Genomic DNA, 23,424 nt, shown 5'->3' on the forward strand with positions numbered 1-23,424 from the left:
TGTGATTCAACTGTGTGCTCTATGCTATGATAGCACTCTATAAATATAGAAGTTATATACAGTTGTATTTTAAGTGATAACTTGACTAGTATAGAAAAAAAATCTTTTAAAGATAGTATGAGGTTATTTAGAATGTATATTCTTTTTGGTAATTTTCCTGAGTCCTGATATTTCCCTAAAATCGCAAAATTCCACTCACATAAAATTAAATGGGTAATCTGAAATATCAATTAAATTTCAACCAGATAGAAAACTGACATTTTTTCTGAATTAATATAGGAATATTTTATGCCACAATTTCCTTTATGTCAAATACCAAGGGATTTACTGTTAAGCATCTATTTTAAGTATATTTGCATGTAAATTCATTCTAAAAGAGATTTTACTGTAGTTGCCCAAATTAACACACATTCATTAAAATTTAGATATATCCCTAAATTTAGGCAAGTGAAGACTCAATTTCATTCCATTGCATGAATTTGTATATCCCTACCACAATAAACAATTCACATTCATATCTCTAAAGATGTTCTCTACACATAGACAATGTCTTTTTTCCAAGAGTCACCCATCATACTCTAGAATTTTGTTTTCTTTGAGGTGATCAAGCTACAAGAGGAAAATATATCTTGTTTTATTTATCCAATTGAAATTTATTTAACTTCAATAAACTTAAGGTTTCTTTTCTATGCTACCATACACTTTATATTTAAATATCTTCTTAAATTTAAAAAGAACCAGTCTAGATAACTTCTTAGTTTCTTAATAGAACTGATATTCTATTTTAATATATGTGATAAAAATGTAAGTGAGTCGTTGATTTTTATTCTCCTAAAAAGGACTTTTTGAGCACTCTAAAGTACTTACATTAATCTCATCTCAAAAGAGGGTAAAGTGATATATCAGAAAACCAATGAAACTCCAGATTAATGTTACTGTATTAAAATCCTATTTACATAAAATTAACATAAATATGAGTTAGTATGCCATATGCTGCAGCATCTGCTCCTTACTGTATTAATAACAAGGTTGTCCCCTATAGGGATTTTAAAATTAATACATATTTAATTGTACACATATATGTATATATAAATTTTTGACATTGTAATTTATATGAAATTTTGTCAGTTTCAAATAGGCTTGCACATACCTGGATGAAAGTTTCATCATGTATACAGCTTGCAGTCAGTAGCATTTGGAGCCACTTAACTTTCCTCTTTAGAACATTATGTGACTAGTTTTGAGTTAAATAAAATCTTTACTTCACATGACTACTCCTCTTGTTTGGAACAGAGACCACCACATGATCTTTGGAGGCCCAGAGCACAGACCCGATAAGCAACAGCTCATTAGGAAGGCAGATGTCTTGAAAGAATACTATGCTGTATTTTCTGGTATTGGTTTATGTTTTGTTTTGTTTCCCCCTATAATTAAATTCACTTGACAGATGTTATCCCCAAGTTCTATGATGACTAAATGAACTTCATTTTCTTGTCTCAATTTCTTAAGGACAATCAAATGTATGAAGTACAAACACTCTCTTTAATTTGTATTTGACATCACAAATATCAAATGCATGAAGCAGATATGCCATCCATTGTTAAACTGATATTTGATAGTTTCAATTGATCTTTTTAATTTCAGTTTTATGACAATAAAGGTCTATTGTATCTTTTAATGTTTTGTTCAGGAACTTTTATAAAATAGAGAATAATAATTGCTTTAACATCTTATATTTTCCTGGTTTCACTTTCCCAGAATTAAAGAGTCTATCCAGGACTTAAAGAAAAATAAAAACTTCCTTTATTAAAAATTATTATATTTACCATTTATCTTTATAGATAACCATTCACAATCATATTTATGAGTATACAATTAATATAACTATCTGATGTCTTGGATTCATTGAAATAAAATTACTGAACATTTATTTCTCAACATAATATCAGCTATTACATTACCTATTTTCCATATATGATTATATAAAAAGGAAGACAAGTAGAAAATAGACTGAAAGGAAAATGAAAGTTGACATTATTAGTGTGTGTGTGTGTGTGTGTGTGTGTGTGTGTGTGCACATAAACATAAGCATAGGTACATATGGAGTATGAAAGAGGGTTTTGAAATTCATGGAAAGGGAAATACAGATGAATGTGTCTTCAAGTTATAAGTACAGGGGACTGAATCTAGGTCCTCCAGAAAAACAAGCCCTTAACCATGTAGCCATGTTTCCAGTGTGGATATGAATACTAATATATATGTAACACATGTGTTCAGTGGACCAGATTTAGGACCTTATCCTTGCAGTGCAAGCATTTTACTGACTAAGGCATCTTCTCCACACAACTTGCACTGCTGATATTATTCTCATTATTATTATTATTATTATTATTATTATTATTATTATTACTATATCTTATAATAATTTTACTCAGGTAATCTCCAGATTTTCTAAGCCCAAGAGCTTTCACACAAGATAGCACTAGCAGTAATTTACCAGACACTTTGTCTCAGCTACACTGTGATCTATAACAAAATATCTGACCCAGTCAATATATGAAGAAAAATATTAGTTTTGGCTTAGAGTTTTAAAGGTTCCTCTCCACAATTAATTGGTACAGTTGCCTTGGTACTGTGTCAAGGCAGCCCATTAAAGATTGAGCATATGATGCAGCAAAGTGATTAATCAGGATGAGGCGAGCATTGAAAAACAAAGGAGTCTCATTCTCTAATTTTGGGCATGCCAGAGCTCTCCAGTGTAATGAATGTAAGTATTCCAAATAATGTCATCTTTTCAAACAAATTGTTCCCATGTATGCCTTTGGGATACTCAAAATTTAAGTTATATCATATACTAGTATATCCGATGCCAAGGAGATTTAAAGACTTTACATTTTTAAAAATACAGAATTAAATGACACTTATGGACACTTATGGAGGTGAATATAACTATTTGTAGGTAAGTCTTCTTGATAGTATTTGGCTTTATGCCAATTTTCATGTATTTCATTACAACACTTCATTATTATTATTATTATTATTATTATTATTATTATTATTATTTGGTTTTTCGAGACAGGGTTTCTCAGTGTAGCTTTGGAGCCTATCCTGGCACTCACTCTGGAGACCGGGTTGGCCTCGAACTCACAGAGATCTGCCTGCCTCTGCCTCCCTAGTGCTGGGATTAAAGGCGTGCACCACCAACGCCTGGCAACTCTTCATTAATTTTAACTGCTCTGATATAGTTACATTTTCACTTTTCTTTCTGGAAATAGCTTTAAATAAATAATACTCTGTCTCATATTATATTGGTAAATTTCAATGAAAGCAAAAATTAACACTAGCCATGTTTGCATTTGTGCTTATTTCCCTTTATTTGAAGACTACCGATTGTCAGAAGAAGGTAATACATGCAATAATATACAATAACACTATATTCGGAGAACTCCTACTTAGCTTTCTCTTCCTTTTGGGGGGCAATTATTTTCACTGTAATCAAAAAAACTTTCAAATATATTGGTCCCTAGGTTGTCATTATATCCTGGTTGTTGACATTATCAGAAATCACTTCTACATACCTAAGAATCCTGGGAATCAGACTCAGTATTCACTGTTTTGTCCGAAAAAACTTTGATACTAATTCAGCTTCTTGTTACAGAAATAGTACTTGTTTAGAATGATATACATGTGTGATTGATCTACAAAAATCATCTCTAAAATCATCACCTTGGGTCAGAGATTTGAATACGATGGTAAGGGCTCTTGCTGCAATTCCTGACAACCTAAGTTCTTGGGATTCACATAGTGAAAACAGAGAACTGACTTCTATGATTGATCCTCTGACTTCCACCCTTGTGCAAAGATATGCATAAACCCATACTCGAACAAACACATACAAATATATACAATAAGTAAAAAAATAGAAAATCTAAATGCCATTATTAAAGTAAAAAAAGCAAATTAACATCTTAGCCTGAGGAACAGAAACTTTATAAGTACATCTCAAAAAAAGACAAGAAAAAAGGCAAGATAATTAGATTAAAATCAGATATTATTAGCAAAATTACATAACACATAGACTGCTAAAATGTTTTTCAAAGCACGGATTGGTTTGCTATACACAATAAAATTCTAACCTCTTTGCAAAGTTTCATTATCCTTATATGCCATTAAAAATATGTACCTTTGAATGATGTTTTAATCATGAAATGGTCTATGACCAAGCATGAAAGGAATGAATTTTAAAGAACAAGATAAACAAAAACATAGAAGTTCTACATAAAGTGGCACAAAGCTTTTTTAAGCATGCCTGGTTTTGGCCAAAATGTTATGTCATCAAAAATTTAGAGTAACTAAAAGAATAAAAAAAAAATTGTTGACTTTGTTTAGTATTTGAGCCTTCGGGTAAAACCACCCTTTTCCTTAATATATATATATATATATATATATATATATATATATATATATATATCCAGTTACTGATGGATACAGATGCAGAGATCTACAGTCAAGCACCAGGCTGAGCTACAGGAGAGCACAGTAGAAGAAAGGCAAGAGGGATTATATGAGCAAGGGAGGTCAATATCAAAGAAACTCACAGAGACAGTTGACCTGAGGTTGTGGGAGCTCACAGATTCTAGACTGATAGCTGTTAAGTCTGCATGGGAACCTAACTATGTCCTCTACATGTGGGCAAGAGTTGTGTAGCTTAGGCTGTTTGAGGGGCCCCTGACAGTGGGAGAAATATCTGTTCTTGATGCATGAGCTGGGTTTATGGAACCCATTTCCTATGGTAGGATGCCTTATTCTGCCTTGATAGAGGGGGGAGGGACTTGATTCTGCCTCAACTGAATGTGTTAGGCTTTGTTGAATCCTCATGGTAGGCCATATCCTTCCCATGGAGTGGATGGGAGTTGGGTTGGGGAGAATGTGGGAGGAGGAAAGGAGGGAGAATGAACTGTGGTTGTATCTAAAGTGAATAAAAACTTTAAAATAACAAAATCATTGTCTAACTGTGTTGTCAGGAGCATTATGCATTTGGTCACATATTATAATGGGAAGCAGACAAAACAGACGGAGAAGTGCTGATATTCAGTTTGCTTTCCCCCTTCCCCCCCTTATTTGTTGATCTGAAAAGCCAGCCCTTGTAATACTAATGTCCACAAATTATGTCTTCCCTCTATGGAATATTTTCAAAGATACAGCCAGCAGCATGTTTCCTAAGTAACTATAAACCAAGCCAAATTGACAATAATGACTAATTATCATGGAATCTTTAGCATTGTGAATTTGTTAAATAATTTTTGATTCTTAGTTTTATTATTTCTAAACAAGTGCTTCATTGCTCCAAACTTGGCAGATGATCACAGTTCTCTATATTGAATTTTTCCCTAGTAAATTACTTCAAAATATATACTACTGTCCCATGTACCAACTGCAATTATCTCAGATTTGAAAGTAAACTTCCACTTGATAATGGATTTCTTAAAAGCTCCTACTTCCATTTCTAGAACCCACTAGAAATGAATAAGAGCATAAAAACACACACCTGGCAATTCTGAGAAGATCTGAGAGTTTCCTGTAATACTGTGCTATTACTATAAGGAGACTGACTTACTAAGAATAGGGTTAAGTGCAATTTCTTCAACTATGCTTCATACTATGTTAGAATATTGGAATGTGTTAGCAGCATGAAATGGAAAAACATCAGTAGGCAAATGCTTTTAAGGCTTATATAATATTTCCAATAGATTGTCCCCCCCAAAAGCATTGAGTATAAATTATATCTAAACTTGGCAAAGAATGTGGCTGCATTCTGCCCTTGCCCTAAAAATCTGACTGAAGCCAAATTGAAGAGTTTTGGATTAATGGCATTGACAGAGGAGATTTCAAGACAGCCTACTATTGACTGTGTCCTGTCATGCAAGTATGTTTTAGACCTGTTTTACTTGAGATTATCTATGGATTTTTGAATATGTTCACCTTAAACGTCTACAAAGCATATTTGAGAAGCTAATATTGTGTACCATGTATACTAAGCATTCTAAATAGTTTGTCATTATTATAATGAGCTATACAAAGTTTATGGTATTTATGGTAAACACTATAAATGATATATTTGATAGAAAACATGCCACAGAATACTTTACACTATATAGCCTGGTTTTAGAAAATATTACATATTTGAAATTTTAACTGATGGAATTTATCTTGTTATTTATCTGTTTATTTGAAAGATAGAAAAGTCCAATAAAAGTCATAGCTTCTACTATTGATAGGTTATCTTCAAAGTTAAGAGCTACAGTGTTCAGAAAAGTGTAATTGGTCACTTTAGTGTACTTACAATGAGCCAATGCTTTTCTTTCTAAGGGGCATATACAAAAGTGGTCTGAAAACATTAAATTCATTTTCCTTGATTTATTAGTTAGAAAGCCAAATGTACAATACTTTCAAATACTATGAGATGACAGGTGTACTTCTATACTCTAATTGAGTCTGTATTTGTGGGACACCATATAGTTTCAGTGCTCTTGTGCAGTGTAAGTTGAATAATCTTTCAGTTATTTCATGGATTTGTCACAATAGTGAGCATCTGCTGAAGGTTTCATGTGAGCATGAACCATACTTTCAAAAAGAGCTCCTTCTCTCTGCAGTGCTGTGATTTTACATTTGGATAATTATCTTTGTTTGTTTCATGCCATGTCACCTTGCTGTTTGCATTGGAAATAATACTTCTCACCCCTCACTACTAAAACATGTTAATTTGGAATTTCCAATTTATGTGCCTCTGACCCTTTATTTAAATGTGATCTGATATAATTAATATAAACATAACCTAACAAACCATATGCTCACTCATCTGTTACTTATTTTTTTAATATGTGGCCTAATGGATTCTAATATTAACATGTAGAAAACATATGCATCCTAATATCTGGTAAGCAACATATATTCTTGACTTATTTTGAGGAAAAATAAGTGACATTATGTTCTAAAGTACACAAAGTTATTACATACAAAAGAATCAAATATGACTTTAAAATCATGGCATATTAAAAACTAGTCTAGTTATTTTATTACATTTGGAAAACAATTTTTGTAACTGTAATTTTCAAATAACCATTTTGTTCTCATTCAACTGTCCAATCTTGATTTTTTAACAGGAGATTGGAATATCAAAGTCTTAGTAACACTCATTCTTTAGTCTCACTGAGCAGAGTCTCCATACAAGTGTGTATGGTATGCTCTTGCATAGGTTCCTGAGTTGAATATAATCTGCCAATTTGTAAAGCAGAAAAATAAAAGGCACAGATTTTATATGAATGTTTGCAGAGCCAGCTTTAATTCAGACTTTCAAATTTGACTTTCAGATGACTGAAGAATGACTCTAGACTCAATGAACTGTTCTAGAGATTAATTAGCACTTAATTTACTATTATTATGCCACTTATGTGCCAGATGGCCTCCATATATTTTACGTTTAGCTTTTACATATTCTTCTTTTTATTCTTTTGTGCTCCATCCTTTCTGTTGCACTTAAAACTACTGACACTTTCTTTTAATGGTTCCTCAATGAACTGAAATTTTTTCTTCTTAAATCATTTTTAAGGGATACATGGGAGTAAGTAACATAAAGGTTCTCAATGATAGGTAACATTAAAAAATAAACCATGACAATTTAAATGTGCTTTGACTAAGAATGCTGTAAGACACTGATGAGGCAGTGAATTAATCCAAATGGTTTTCTTTAACAAATATTTTAATTCAAAGGGCAATACAAATAGTAATGTATGTTTAAAAAAATCCATAATTCTTACTATTCCTCAGTTATATGTTATTAATTTATATATCATAGCAGTTGCACAGGAAAAGAAATGGACAGATGCTGCATTCTCTTTTAGCCTTTTCCCACTCCATTGCCCACAGTAATACATACACAACTTATGATGTCCTACCATATCACTTTGGGACTTTCACCAACAAACATGGAAATCCTAACAGTTTAATTTCTGAACACATTTTTGATTTAAAAATAATTAAATAATAAATGTAAATGGGATCTCAATGACAACTCAATTGGTAAAGTGCTTTTCAAGATTAGGTACTGAGTTTGGATCATTAGCACCAATGTTGACAAGACAATCGAGCTCTGTAACACCTGTCTCCAGTACCAGAGCTGGGAAATGGCAGCAGATGGAAGCCTGGGGGTGTCTGGCTAGCTAGCCTAACTGAAGTGTGGAGCTCCAAGTTCAGTGAGGCCCTGTGTCAAATATAAGGTAGAGAGTAGTCGAGGAAGTACTTGGTCTTAATGTACACCAACATGAGTATATGCATATCCAAACACACATGCGTGCATATACAAACACATAATTTGTACACACAAATTTAAATAACCTCCATTTTAAAAGATTTTATTATATTAATAACATTTCATTATATATTGTTATTTTCTTTAGTATGTACAATCATATAACATAGCATATATACAGAGAATAATTATAACTCATGTAAAAGATGAGTTATATTATATTATATTATATTATATGAATTATATTATAACTCATGTAAAAAATGAATCAAGGTTAAGAACACTTGCTGTTCTTCCAGAGGACGTCAATTTTCTATACCCACATAGCATATCACAACCATCTGTAACTACAGTTTTAGGATATCTGCCACATTATTCTGGCTTCCTCAGGTACTAGGTACTTGTGTGAAACAAAATATGCATGCAGGCTAGGCATCAATGTACACAGAAAGATTTTCAAACTTAGAAAGTATGAATGAGTATACTATCAGGTTATATGATAGCAACATATTTGTAGATTTCACATCATAGATTCAAAATTCACTCAAATGCAACTGAAGACAAATTTTCCATGAGACAAGTAAGTAAATAAGTTTGCTAAGAATGTCAAACCCAACTGTGAAGAATCCTGTTACTCAGGGTAAATGAAATTATGGTATGGGAAAAGTAAAAATTGACAGGTTTCTACCTGGTATCTGTTAAAGTTAAAAACTAGGTTCCATCATTTTTTTTGTTGTTGTTGTTTGAGACAGGGTTTCTCTGTGTAGCTTTGGAGCCTATCCTGGCACTCGCTCTGGAGACCAGGCTGGCCTCGAACTCACAGAGATCCACCTGCCTCTGCCTCCCGAGTGCTGGGATTAAAGGCGTGCGCCACCAACGGTTCCATCATTTTTATCAGATGTAGGAAAATTCACAATGGAAAATGCACAGATTCCCAAGGAGAATGGGGGCTGTGGCTGCACACATTAGCGTTCGCAATCATTTCAATGTGTCCTCTTACTCTTCAACTGCTAAGATTCTAATCAGTATTAAGGAGAGCATTTGGCACTGTGTTATACTTAGTGAGTTATACACTGCAAGTATATATTGGATACACACGTCTCTTTAAATTTTCTATTTTCTTTCACTTTACAGAAAGTAAATGTCACACAGGCATTTTATAGTCAGAAGAGAGCAGAGAATAATCCCTAAGTCTACTTAGCTTCACAGGATGCAACACTATATATAGTAAGCCGCCATTCTTTGGGAACTGTGTACTGGAATGAATCCATATATGCTGCTGATATATGGTAACAGTAAATTGTTCATTTACATCTTTAGCAGTGTATTTTCTAAAGTTGAGTGGACTGATAGATAATGCACACCAAGACTGCTTTGCTTATAATCTGCGCCTTCCTACCTGTGTGGTGTCATGGCATGTACAGTAACTATGTGTGTGTTCACTTTATGAACATTTGCTAATCAGAACTATGTTTAGTTTCTCAAGTATTGCATGTACTCTGATGCTTCTCCTTGGTCATTTTATGAGGTGTTTCAATTCTTTAGGGTGCATCAGTGCAATAAATACCATGATTCTATGTATTTTTGCATATCCAGTTTGGTATTGCAAATGGATATGTCCAAAACTATGTTTTATATAACCACCTCCTCTCCATAATATTATTATTCTAATGAACAATAAAGACATTCTTCTGGCTTTAAAATTTCAGTGCTATTTTCACACAGTTTGCATGCAATTCATTTTAAACCACAACTCTAAGAAAATAAAAGTAATTACATAAATACATGGCCATAATATAAAAACAGCCTAAATAGGAGGCAGTAATGGCTCAATTATTAAACAATTGCAATACAATCATAGGACTTCAGTTCCATCCTTATCACCCACAAATAGAGCTTAGTTTGGCAGCACATGCATGTAATCCAAGTGCTGGGGAAGCAAAAGCAGGCAGATGCCCTGAGCACACTGAACAGCCAACCTAATTGGTGAGCATCAAGTTCCAAATATAAGTACATGCTCCAAAAATGAAGTACATGGGTCTTGAAGAATGAGGGACAGCCAAGGATGAATGGTGGACCTCATAGCTCAGATACACAAATGAATGCATATCTGAGACCAGTTATGCACCCTAAACACACATGCATATGAACAGTATACCAATTCCCTAAAAACACTAACACACACAAGTACACACACACACACACACACACACACACACACACACACAGACACACACAGAGAGATAGAGATAGATAGATAGATAGATAGATAGATAGATAGATAGATAGATAGATAACCAAAATATACTGAGTCAACATTTATCTGTCAATTGAGGAATAGATAAAGATATGCAAATATAAAATACTTTTAAGCAATGAAAAATAATAAAGGAGAAAAACACAGGGCATTGTTTTAAAACAAGTCATAGAAAGATGAACACTATATGGGATTTTTAAATGTATTATTTACATAATACCAATTTTTTACTCTTGTTTGAATAAAGATTTCCTAGTATACATAGAAACATATCACTTTCATGGTATTTGATAATAAGTATAAATGCACATAGCTTTTTTTTTTTCATTTTGCCTTCAATAATTTGAGTTTCTACTATTCCACTTTCTACCCAGATGCCCAAGATGCCATGGTGTCTCTCACTGAGCAGATCACCTGTGTTGTGTAGTTGGCTTTTCTGTTCTCACTTTCTGCACTGTATGAGCAAAAGACTATTGAGTGATACAGAAAATTCATACATCTGTAGTTTCAGAGGCTTCCTATCTCCAGGTGCTTCTTCCCAGCCCCATTGATCCCCGTTTCCCCGCCAATTTCCCTACTGCTTCTCATCACCTACATTCCCTTGGCATTTTCCCACTTAATAATATCTTCCTCTCCACCCTATGCCTCTTGCTCCTTGTGTTCACTGCTTCCAATTCAGGGTTTCTGTACTTGTTCATCTGGATAAGGTACTTTGCCCCCAGATATCCTTAAAGCTTGTTTCCTGACTCCAAGTTTTATCTCAAAAATAATGTTTTACTCACTTTGTCTTATCCTCTAACTTTTTACAAGACACATCAGTTTTTATGTTGGATTCATTTTAGCAAAAATTTCCATTTCATAGTAATACACAGAATTTTTATTTTCCCATTGTTTCTCTCCATACCAGGATGTAAATTCTGTTAATTATTATTATAACTCAATGCTGAGAACAATTATGTGACACAAGTATGTGTTGGATGAATGTTTGGTAAATGAAAAGAATAGGAATTCCTTGCTGCAAATATATTTTGTGCATGGCTCAAACAGCATAAGTAGTAATTTAAACAATGCAACCAGAATTTAAAATGCTTGTAAACATCTTTGTGAAAGTGCACCTCCAATTTCTATTGTTAGATTCCCTAGCCATGGTAAAGGCTGGGTGTAGAAACAGTTTCCAATGTATGTTTTAACATGTTCAATCGATTTTCATCATTCTTGTTTATAGGAATAGGTAATGTTTTGAAATATAATGTTATAATCTGAAATATACTAAAGCCAACAGATCAGGAGAAAATTGTTGCTCTGAAGTTAGCTTGTTGCTCTCTCAAGAGGAAACTCCCTGCTGTATGGTAGAAGAGCTGAAAGAATAAGTACCAAGGTCACCACTGAGATGAAGAGAGAGGGAAGAACTCAAGGCAAGAGCCAAACTGTGACTTCTGCAGAAAAGCAAGGGAGATTTGTAGTGAACAAGACAAGGACAGGCTAGTGTGGATGGATTCAGTGAGTTCTGGGACAGGAGATAGACTTCATTTTCTGGTATCTGATCCATGCAATGAATAATGAAGTCAGGAAACTGAAATCCAAGTTGGGTATAATTAGAAACGTGGACTGCAGGCTAGTTGGGTTGTATTTTTAAGTGTATACTCCAGCTCCAAGTTCTGGAGAAGTGGAAGTGGGAAGCTGAGACATGCACATGTAAGATAGCTGTTAAACTATCAACAAACAGGGGCATGAATGAATTTGATCCTCAGCACTGCACAAAAGAGTAAGATGGTTAGTATGGATGACATAATTCTCTGTTTTGGGCCCAAACCGACCCTATTATATGTCATGAAATCCTTGAGAAAATTAAAAACTATAACCACTGATCATAACATATTAACACATACTACATGGCCCAAAATAAAGTTTCAAAGCATTTTCTCATCCTGCCTATCCTTGTATCAGCTGTCAAGATCTGATAGACATCATTTAATTTTTATTGTCACCAAGGAGGCAACTAAACAAGGCACATCAAGCCTTTTCTTTCTCCGGACTCACCCACAGTTATAGTCTCATCTACTACACCAGGAAATGAGACTTAGTGTTTAGAGCTGTATTATGGGATCACTTGCCTGAAACCATTGTAAAATTTAATTATAAATAGATACATTTCAGTGAATCAGCAAACTATTTTCTTCCATAAACTTATGTGAGCTTATAAATTAAAAATTAATGTCATTAATTATTTGTATACCATTTCATATTGACAAGATCCTGCACAGTATCTTGATTTCTGGAGAAGATCTATTGGTTAAATGAGGAATTTACAAAGGAAGAGTTACATTCCCACTGAAGTGTGTCTCATTGCAAAGGATCAAAGTGGGCAACTTTTGGAATCTCCACTATCCAAAACATATTCAGGTTGTCCTGCCATATGTCACTTCCAGTGACCTGACATTCACTATTCCTATACTGTCATATTCTCCAATATTTTGTTGCAAAATAATTGTTGAGACAGAAACATTACCCAGATATTTCATTTGATAAAGTTATACACAGACCTCATTCTTTCTTCTATTTTTGTACTGATCAAAAAATTCTTATAGAATATTAACTTACAAAGGCTGTGTCAATGCATTTGGGCGATCAGAAGTATGCTGTATCTGGACACCCTGTGACAGAAAAACAAATTCTCTCCTATGTAAATAACACTGTCAAGCAGATGAGAAGCATAATGAGTACAAATTAATGTGTCCACTTTTACAGTAACAAGCATCCTAAACTCAAAGACAGGCAAAGCAGAGTTTAAATATTGTAATCTAAACCATTCTAGCAAGTTAAGCATCTCTACTAGGCCGAGTTACTGATTGAAATGTCTGGTCAAATTGCCAGGCCCCTCTTTTGTGCTTGCTCTAGATGGCATAAGGAAACTTTTCTTTCTGACAAGAAACGAAACATTTCTGCCAGCTGAAGTGACATTGTGTTCACTCAATAAGGATACAGGGCCCTGAGGTCCTTCAGCATGAAAGAGAGCAAAGAAAGCCTCATTAGCTAACTGAGGGGGAACGAAGGTCATCCCACAGAGAGAATGTCATGCTTACACGTCACCTCAAACATTTGTTCTTCATTAATTTTGGAAACCCAAGCTGTGCTATCATCAAGACTTATTTTAATATTCTGCTCTCTGTCAGAAATAATGGTGAGGGTGTTTGTTTCCTCTGCAATGTACATAAGAGAACACGATCATTTGCCTTCACATCAATGAATTCAAACAAGGTTTAAGGAAATAATATGATTAGGCTTGATGTTGGTAATCAGCCTATATTTCTCAGTAGAAATAAATGAGGACTGTAGTCATCCATTTTAAAGATTTCATTACACAAATTCATAAAACTACTGATATTGTTAGTGATGGGATAGCACAAATAACTAGATAGTTGCAGCCTTGAATCATAAAAGCTTGCTTATTAGAGTTCTCCAAGTCACCCCAGCTAACAAAAGATCCCTTTTATACCAAAACAACAGAGTTAAGGTACCCGTTATACAGAAAGTATAGTGTCTTGTATTTTAAGTCTACAGTTTTCTCATCATAGGTAAAAAACAGCAAAAGTAGACTGTGACACCAGAGTGCTGCAAAAGCACCTTTCAAAATATATATCACTTCTGATGTCAGTAGTATTTGATAGTTTACCTTCTGATAGCCATATATCCACCATTTTTATAAATTGAGATGGTATAGTTTTTGACGACAATAAAAAAATCAAAGGTTTTATAAGATATGGCCTTTTTTCAATAAGAATAAGAATGTATTAAATAGATATTTTTATTTTGGGGAACATATGCTTTTATCTGTTTAAAAATAATCTCAGTAAGTGTGCTAAATATGTCTATAGTGTAAGACATGTTTCTGAATAGCCATCTGCTATTAGTAATAAGTGCTTCACAGGGCCAGGGAGATGGTTCAGTGGATGAAAGTGCTTGCTGCAAAACCTATCAGCTTGTTGGGAACCACATTGAGTAAGGAGAGACCTGACTTCTTTAAGCTGTCCTCTGATGTCCATATCAGTAAAGGTGTCATATGAGGATACACACATACATACACAAAATTCATAAATAATTAATTAAATGATAATAAAAATATTTTACACAAACAAGTGTAAAATAACAACACCAACTAGCATAAGAACCAGTTGAAAGTATTCAGCTAATAACACAGAATTTTAGTCATTGATGTAAATAATCATATTAAGGATTCAAGGCAAAAATCAAGCAAAAATTCTAATGTCATATATAATTACAATTTAATTCAATATATTATTATTTCATGGGAACCTTTCAATAATTCCTTTGATTAAAATTGGGAGGAACAATAGATTATATGGCAAAATAACATTATATTAGGGAAAGTTTTTGGAATAACATTTTTAAAGCAATATCTTGGCTTTAAACAAGTATGCATAATCACCTGAATTATATAAAAAGTAACTTAAATTTCTATAAAATGAAATCATACACAATGAAATCTTCATGAATTTTACTTAGGTGAAAAATATAAAATAATTTATGGAAGGTTATCAGAAATCACAATATCCCCTATTATGAAATGCACTGAGTGTTAGTATATGCACCTGGCTGACCCTGCCCCCTAATGATGGGTGGGGCACGCACAGGAAAACGTGCTACGTTATCACCACATCACCCGCCACACATTACACTCTTTGTGAGGAGTCTGCACATGTGTGAAGCCTCAGTGAGAATGCACAGTCTTCCCTTTAAAAGGTCCAGCTTTCCTCCCCCTTTTCTCTCTCTCTCTCTCCTCTTGGGTTGGCTGACAATCCAACCCCATCCCCCCTTCCTGTCAATAAACTACACATGGGTTGTTCATCTGTATTTTCCTTTCTTTGCATCGATAGCTACAGCAAGAAAGAATAACAGTAACAATGATAGCAGAAATCATGAATTCATTCCCAGGTGAATGCAGCTATCTATACTATCAACAATTTGGGGTCTGTTCGAGGTTTAAGTTTGAAAACTATTCCAGGCACACATCTCCTTATAAAATGCCATTGACCATAATTTAAATGTATATAATACTTACTTAGAGGGAAAAATCTTTAACTACAAACATACATCTATCTACATTTGTATATGCTAATAAATTTTAGGAAGACAGTTTTGAGAAGAGGAAAGTTGATACACCTCCGTTTTTGTTACATGAATAGCAATGCATAGAAATAATATTACATATATATGTAACAATATACTGTAGAAACACTCAGCTGAGGGTGTGGAGGTAACAAGACTGAGGTGTGATCAGACTCAGACCCAACTCACATGATCCCCCCTAGGAACTTCCTGCTTGAGGTCAATGTAGGCTCTGCTGAGGCCCAACTCATGCCATCCCCCCACCCTTGGAGCTTCCTGGACCTGCTCCTCTTGTAATGGACCTGCCCCTGCAGAACAGACCACTCAGAGTCTAGCCACACCTCATTCTTGCCCCCCTCCACCCTCTGCCCTCTGCCCTCCAATTAAGTCTTGGCCCCTCTACACCCTATACTTGAGTGAGGCAAGTACACCAGGAGAGGCAAGACCATCCAGAGTTGATGACACTGAAATCTTGTCCCAACTAAAGCTGGAAGACAAGAGGAGAAGGAGAGACCCCACTTGCACCCACTCAAAGAAGGGATGGGAAGACAACAGTGTAAGAACAGACTCAACAACAGAAACACCAAAATGATACCACCAGAATATAGGGACTCTACATTAGCAACACTTGAGCATCCCAACACAGATGAAGCAGAAGAGAAGGACCTTAAAAACAACTTCATTAATATGTTGTCAGAGACCCTCAAAGAGAAAACAAGAAAATCCTTAAAGAAATGGAAGAAAAAAATACAGGAAATGGAGGAAAAGAAAAAACAAAAAATTCAAGAAATAAGGAAATCTCTTAAATATTGCAAAAAAAAAAAACCAAGAAGAAAAAAAATAGTAAAGGAAACAATTCAAACAGTTCAAGGCTTGAAAGCTGAAACAATAAAGAAAACACAAAATGAGGGGATGCTGGAAATAGAAAAGTTGGGTAAATGATCAGGAACTATACAAGTAAGTATAATCAATAGAATACAAGAGTTGGAAGAGAGATGCCAAGTCCAACAAAACGTAAAATAGCCAGGAAATATGAGACACCATGAAAAAACAAACCTAAGAATAATAGGTATAGAAGAAGGGGAAGAAATACAGATCAAGAGTAGAGAAAACATATTCAACAAAATTATAGAAGAAAAATTCCCCATCCTAAATAAGTATATTCCTGTAAAAGTACAAGAAGCTTACAGAACACCAAATAGACTGAACCACAAAAAGAAGTTCCCTTGCCACATAATAATCAAAACAAAAAACTTACAGAATAAAGAAAAAATATTAAGAGCAGCAAAGGAAAAAGGCCAAGTAACATATAAAGGCAGACCTATCCAAATCACACTCAACTTCTCATGGAAACTCTGAAAGCCAGAAGGTCCTGGATATATGTTGTACAGATGCTAAGACAACATGGATGCCAGCCCTTACTACTATACCCAGCAAAGGTTTCAGTCACTATAGATGGAGAAAACAAGATATTCCACAACAAAACCAGATTCAAACAATACATAGCCACAAATCCAGCCCTACAGAAAGTACTGGAAAGAAAACTCCAACCTAAGGAAGATAACTACACTCACACACAAAAATAGGCAATAGATAATCCCACTTTATCAAACAACAAAAGAAAAATGGGGGGAGGGGATCCACACACAATACCACCACCAGCAACAAATCCAAAACAAACAAGAATTAACAATCAATGATCATTAATATCCCTCAATGTCAATGATAATATACCCAAAGGATGTTCCATCCTACTACAAGAACACTACTCAACCATCTTCATTGTGGCTTTATTCATAATAGCCAGAAACTAGAAACAAGTTAGATATCTCTCAATAAAAGAATGGATAAAGAAAATGTGGTATGTTTACAGAATGTGATATTTTTTGGTTGTTAAAAATGACATCATGAAATTTGTAGGCAAATGGGTGAAACTAGAAAAAATCATGCTGAGTAAAGTAACCCAGACACAGAAAAATAAACATGTCTTCATTTGCTTGTAAAGAGACATTTGCTGCTAAGTACATAATAACCAAGCTACAATCTGTAGATCCACAGAAGTTAGCTAGAGGGGCTACAGAGATCTCCTGGGAGAGGGAAATAGAACATATTTTATGAGAAGACTAAGGGTGGGTAGAGATGGGAGTAGGAGGTGGGATGAGGTAGAAAGGGGAAATGAGGTGGGGAGAGAAGCTGTGGGGAGAGTTGAATTGAATGGGGGTAGGATTTTGAGGGATGATTTGAAAATCTAGTACAGTAAAAACTCCTGGAATTTATCAAAATGATCCTAATGAGGACCCATGATAATGGATATAGGAGCCTCAACTGGATATCTCTTGTAGTTTAGCCAAGCAAGGCTTTCATTGGTGTGATTAGAGTACAATCAATTGAGTTGTTGACCAAAGGGTCATATGGAATCCCCAAATAAACCAGGCTGTTGGTAAGAAAAGGCTGTTTTCTGCATACTGACAGAGGGACCCCATTGATAAGGACAAAACCCCTACAACTCATTCAACATGAAGAAGTTGAGCTGGTGCCTACTCACCCTTAAATTCTAGTCTCTTTGGTGTGGAAGGATACTCTGTAGCCTACTGAAAGATAAACATGGATACCAACCCTGCCACCAAACCTTTGACCTACATTCTGTCCTGCCTACAAAATATGGTAAGGCAATGGTGGAACAGAACTGTGGGAGTAGCCAAACCATATCTAACTGGATTTAAATCCTACTTTATGACATGGAACATACATCTGGTTCTGCTTGTATGAGTAAAAACCAGAGACTAAATAGCCCAAAGAAGTAGAACCAAACACTACCAGTCTAAAAAAATAAAAGCAGTAAAATGAATCCTGATGACAATCTGCTGTAATCAAAGATCAGAGCCTTACCCCATCATCATCTAAGAGGCTTCCTCTGGAAGCAGATGGCCAGACATTATGGAGAAAGAAAGAGTGAGAGAGACTAAATTAGAGACCTGCATTAAATCTCTCCCCTCAAAGCTCAGGGAATCTGTGGAAGAGGAGGCAGAAAGAGGGGATGGAGGACACCATACTACGGCCCTCTGAATCAAATAACCAGGTACTTATGAGCTCACAGAGCCTGAAGCAGGAAGCAAAGGCTTTACATAGGTCTATCTGCACCAGGTTCTCTGTGTATATATTTTATCTATTAGCCTAGCATTTTTATTGGACTTCTATCAGAACAAGTGGATCTGCACTTTTGTGCCTTCTCTTGGGACTCTTTTCCTACTGTTTGGTTGCCCTGTTCAACTTTGATATGACAGTTTTTGCTTCATCTTCTATTTTGTTTTGTCCTGTTTGGTTGCTATCTCTTAGAAGCCTGTTTCTTTTCCAATGAGAGTCAGAAAGGGAGTGAATCTGCAGGGGAGGGAAGGTGGAGAATAACTGGGAGGAATACAGAGAGGGGAACAATAATCAGAATACATTGTGTGAGAAAAGATTCTATTTTCAATAAAAGAAAAACGGTAAGGTTTTATATTAAATTACATCATGATGACACATATTCATGTGTCCCTATGTATATTATTCTATAATTATTGTGTTATAATTAAAAGAGCAGTGTAAATATTTAACACAATTTCCTGATTTCAATTGATCTTGCTACATCTCAGAAAAGATTTTAATCTAAATCTTTGTATCCTTAAGATAACATTTCCCTCTCTAAGTTCCTTGTTTCCTCTAGCTGAATACAATGTATACAGATTATAAAAAGCTCAATTCTAAAATGTTGCACCGTGTTTCATTTTCTTGGTTTTCAGTTTTTGTTTTTCTTTTCAAAACAAATTCACTTTACATACCAATGCCAGTTCCCTCTTCTTCTTCTCCTTCCCTTTGCAAGCAAACTTGAAATCATTACACCCAGATCATTGTTATTTATGAAAACATCCTTCATTCAGACAACAAACAAAAACGAAGTGTGTTCACTTTTTATCCCAATTGAATGCCTGCCCACATTCCTTCCTCATTGTACATACTCTACTCACTCCAGTTATTTCTGTCTCTTCCCTCTGTTTTCTTCTCATGTGCTCTCAGTACAATCACATAAAGTGGTCTCATTTCTTTTTTAATACCAATTTCCCTACAGCATGTGAGTTACATAGATCATCATATTCTCCCTAGTTAGAATATTTCTTTGTCTCTTTGTGAAAATGGAAAGGGACACGAAATAAAACACCTTTCACTCTAGAACATTCAGGTTTACTCTCTCCTTGTGGATTTTCCTTTCTATATACCTAGTCCATTGGTCAGATGTTTCATACTTTAATTTAACCTCAATTTTATATATCTCTAACAGCACAACTTATTGTGTTATCTCATTGTATTGTTTTAAAATATACCCAAAGAAGCTGTGTAGTAATTAATGTGTACTTCAGATTGCTGTGTCATCAAACAAGTATCTATCACATTCCTTAATATGCATGGATGAGCTGGGTACCTTTTAGGAATTTTATAAATCACTATGCAGTAAGTTTTAGTCCCTTAATATCCCCTTATAAACATGAAAAATTTTTTCTGTATATGTAAATAAAATAAATTAGTTGAAATTGTGTCTGCATTATATAAACATGCCATAAAATAATAAACACACCATTAAGGATTTAGGAATAAAGATTAAGTTTTCTGCAAATCAAAATTGCATTTGGGCTGTTGTTGATGTAATCATTATATGTAAACCATCAGAAATATACCACGTTTTGTCATCAACAATGTATTTATAAACAAAATAATCTTCAATAATTGGCTTTTAAGTTTGCAAGATTTAACTGTACATAGTAACATTTTAATGAATATTTTAAATATGAAATTAGGACATATTTTGGCTCTGATGATAGGAAAAATAAAATCTCCATCTCCTTCAATGTTCCTTCCTATCTTTCTTAATACTTGCTTTCTGCAAGTCATCATCCTGTCTTTCGAATTCCTTCTCTCCTTATTCAGCAGCTTTTAGTCCCCATGGTTACATCTTTGTTTGTCAACATAGCTGCACAACAAAAGTTATCACATGCAGTGAATGAAGGCTTTTTCCTGTGGCTCCTGTGGCTCTTGTGGCTCCTGTGGCTCCTGTGGCTATCGTTTGACATTGTTTCCTGCTTTTCTTTAATTCTTGAAGTAGAAATTAACAACTGGTAGTAACTCTTAGAATAAAATCATCTCTGAAAACTTTCATGAGATCTGAGGACAATTCACACTGGTGGGGCAGTTTGAGTAAACCTTTATCATGTGTTATCTTCCTACATAAATATCTGGTTATTTTTAGTTAATGAATTAATGAGCTGCTCCTTGAAATATGGTAATTAACTACCATTTGACTGATAGAAGAAGCAAATTCTCTGTTGGGGAAATGAAAGACTTGGAGGAATTCTAATCCCTAATGCAGAAAATATCTGAGGCAAATATTACTGCCCTACACGCTTTGCCTTGTTAGAGAAAACTGTTTTCAGTCCCATCAATCTCCGTCTATTTATTTAGAAATTACTGAGTTATTAGAGCTGCTGCCTGGTCTCTGGTGTTTAATTTTCACCCTGCATCACATTCAGAAATCCTGGCTGCTGACGAAGTGCTGTGTGCTTCCATTTCTGCATCTTCCATTACTAGAAAATGAATCTTGCTGTGAAAAATGAAGATTAATGGGCTTCATAATGACTCTCCCCTGCTAAAGGCAATTTGAATAAAGAGAAGTAGAAATGTTTGTGTGTGTGTGTGTGTGTGTGTGTGTGTGTGTGTGTGTGTGTGTGTGTTTATAGAAAGCTTTAAATGGTGAATAACAAATAAATGTAAGCAACCTGAGTATAGAGACTTCTCAAAACTCTAAGCAGAGCCACAATATGACACAGGAATTATACATCTTCTATAAATATGTAAAATATATACAAAAAACAGACATATATGTGCACACATATTAAAAAAGACTTGAATGGATATTTCTGTATCATTTCCATAACAACTTTAATTATAATAACCAGTGTAAACAAATCAGGTTTCCATCAATAGATGCAGTAATTGCAAACACGTCACATCTCTCTCTCTCTCTCTCTCTCTCTCTCTCTCTCTCTCTCTCTCTCTGTTTGTGTGGGGGGGTAGATGTCCTCCTTGTATAGGCTCTCTCCAGGATTGACAATACTGCAGTTTTATTTTAAGACAAATTATGAAATCTGCCAATTGATCTCTGACAAAACTTTCATTATGACAAGAAGCCCTGGACTTCATTCTACAGGAGAGTCACAATTCACACACAGGATTCTGATTACTTTTATGAAAATTGTGAATTTCTAATCATTTTTTACTTCATTGTAGTTAAGAAAATATAATTACCCTATTTCTTTTGCAAATGTCAGCATAAGCCACATGCTCTACAATGTTTTAACTAAACTAAGGTGACAAAGTCATATTTTTGTTAGAACAAAAAGGTAGATTTTATGGGTTCACCAGGATTTATGATTAATTATCTCCTTGTATTGCCATTATATTCACACACATTAAAGCACTTAAGGGAATTCTGAACCTTTGTGCCATTTTGTTTTGGATGTAGGATATTTAATAAAATGTATATACAAAATATACACATATGTTTATATAATTTAAATGAAGATTTGTATATGCATGCATAATTATTATACTGAGGAACATGTACTATAATGAGTATGTTCTTCATCAATATTAAATATGATTGTCATTAAATATCTCAGTAGCATCTAATCACTACTCTCGCTATTTAAGAGTGTCCACTTCTTGAATTCCTGTGACCCAGTTGCCAAAAGTCCAGTTTTCTTTCTCTCCCTTTAGTTCCTAGAAATTGTTACATACTGGTAAACTTTGGTTAATGGTGTGAAATCTTGAGATGAGCTTAGCTCTGGCTCTGCCAAAGGTGGTCATTGATCCAGAATCTTCTGCCTTCCTAGAGAATAAAATTCAGTGTAGCCCTACCTTTACATATTTTCTTTTCAATTTACTTTAACACTTAACCAAAAATTTTCTTTTGTGGGAGTCTTATAAATATTAATATGCTCAGTGATAGGCAAGCAACACTTTTAATGTTTTGGCATGCTAACTGAACTGCAACTCTAGGCACTGTAGTGGCATGTGGTCATAGTCTGTTATTTACAGCTGTTTGTTCACAACATGAAGGACATATACAATAAAAAATAGCACTTCTTGAATGCATGCGATGTGGAAGCCATAGTCTCAGGATTTTAAAAGCCCGGTCAGTATTTCACTGAAGATAATTTTAGGATGTACATAGCAATGGCCTTATGGTATAAATGGAGTCAAGTAAAGAGAAAGGTGAGTCTATTTTCAGTGCTATTTCAATATTGATTAAATCAAGACAAAACACCAGTTTGGTGGTAGAATGTCTTTAGTACTCTTCTGGTTGTTGGCACTTATCCTCTAACTGAATGAAAGAACCTTAAGCATACTGATAATAATGTTTAGCTGGTTTTAATTTATTTTTCAATTTATTTTTATTTAAAAAATTATTTTTCATTTTACATACCAACCCCAGTTCTCCCTCCCTTCCCTTCTCTAGCCCCTTCCCACCCACCCTTCCTACCACCCATCCACTCTTCAGAGAGAGTAAGGCCTTCTTTGGGGAGTCAACAAAGTCTGGCATTAGGAGAAAGATAATCCACATTAGGGAATGGACTCCCAAAAAGCCAGTTCATGCATACCTTAGATAGGACCTGGTGTGATTACTATGCCCAGATCCCCCAGC

This window comes from Cricetulus griseus, chromosome 7 (genome assembly GCF_003668045.3).
Source record: "Cricetulus griseus strain 17A/GY chromosome 7, alternate assembly CriGri-PICRH-1.0, whole genome shotgun sequence".
Taxonomy (NCBI): Eukaryota; Metazoa; Chordata; class Mammalia; order Rodentia; family Cricetidae; genus Cricetulus; species Cricetulus griseus.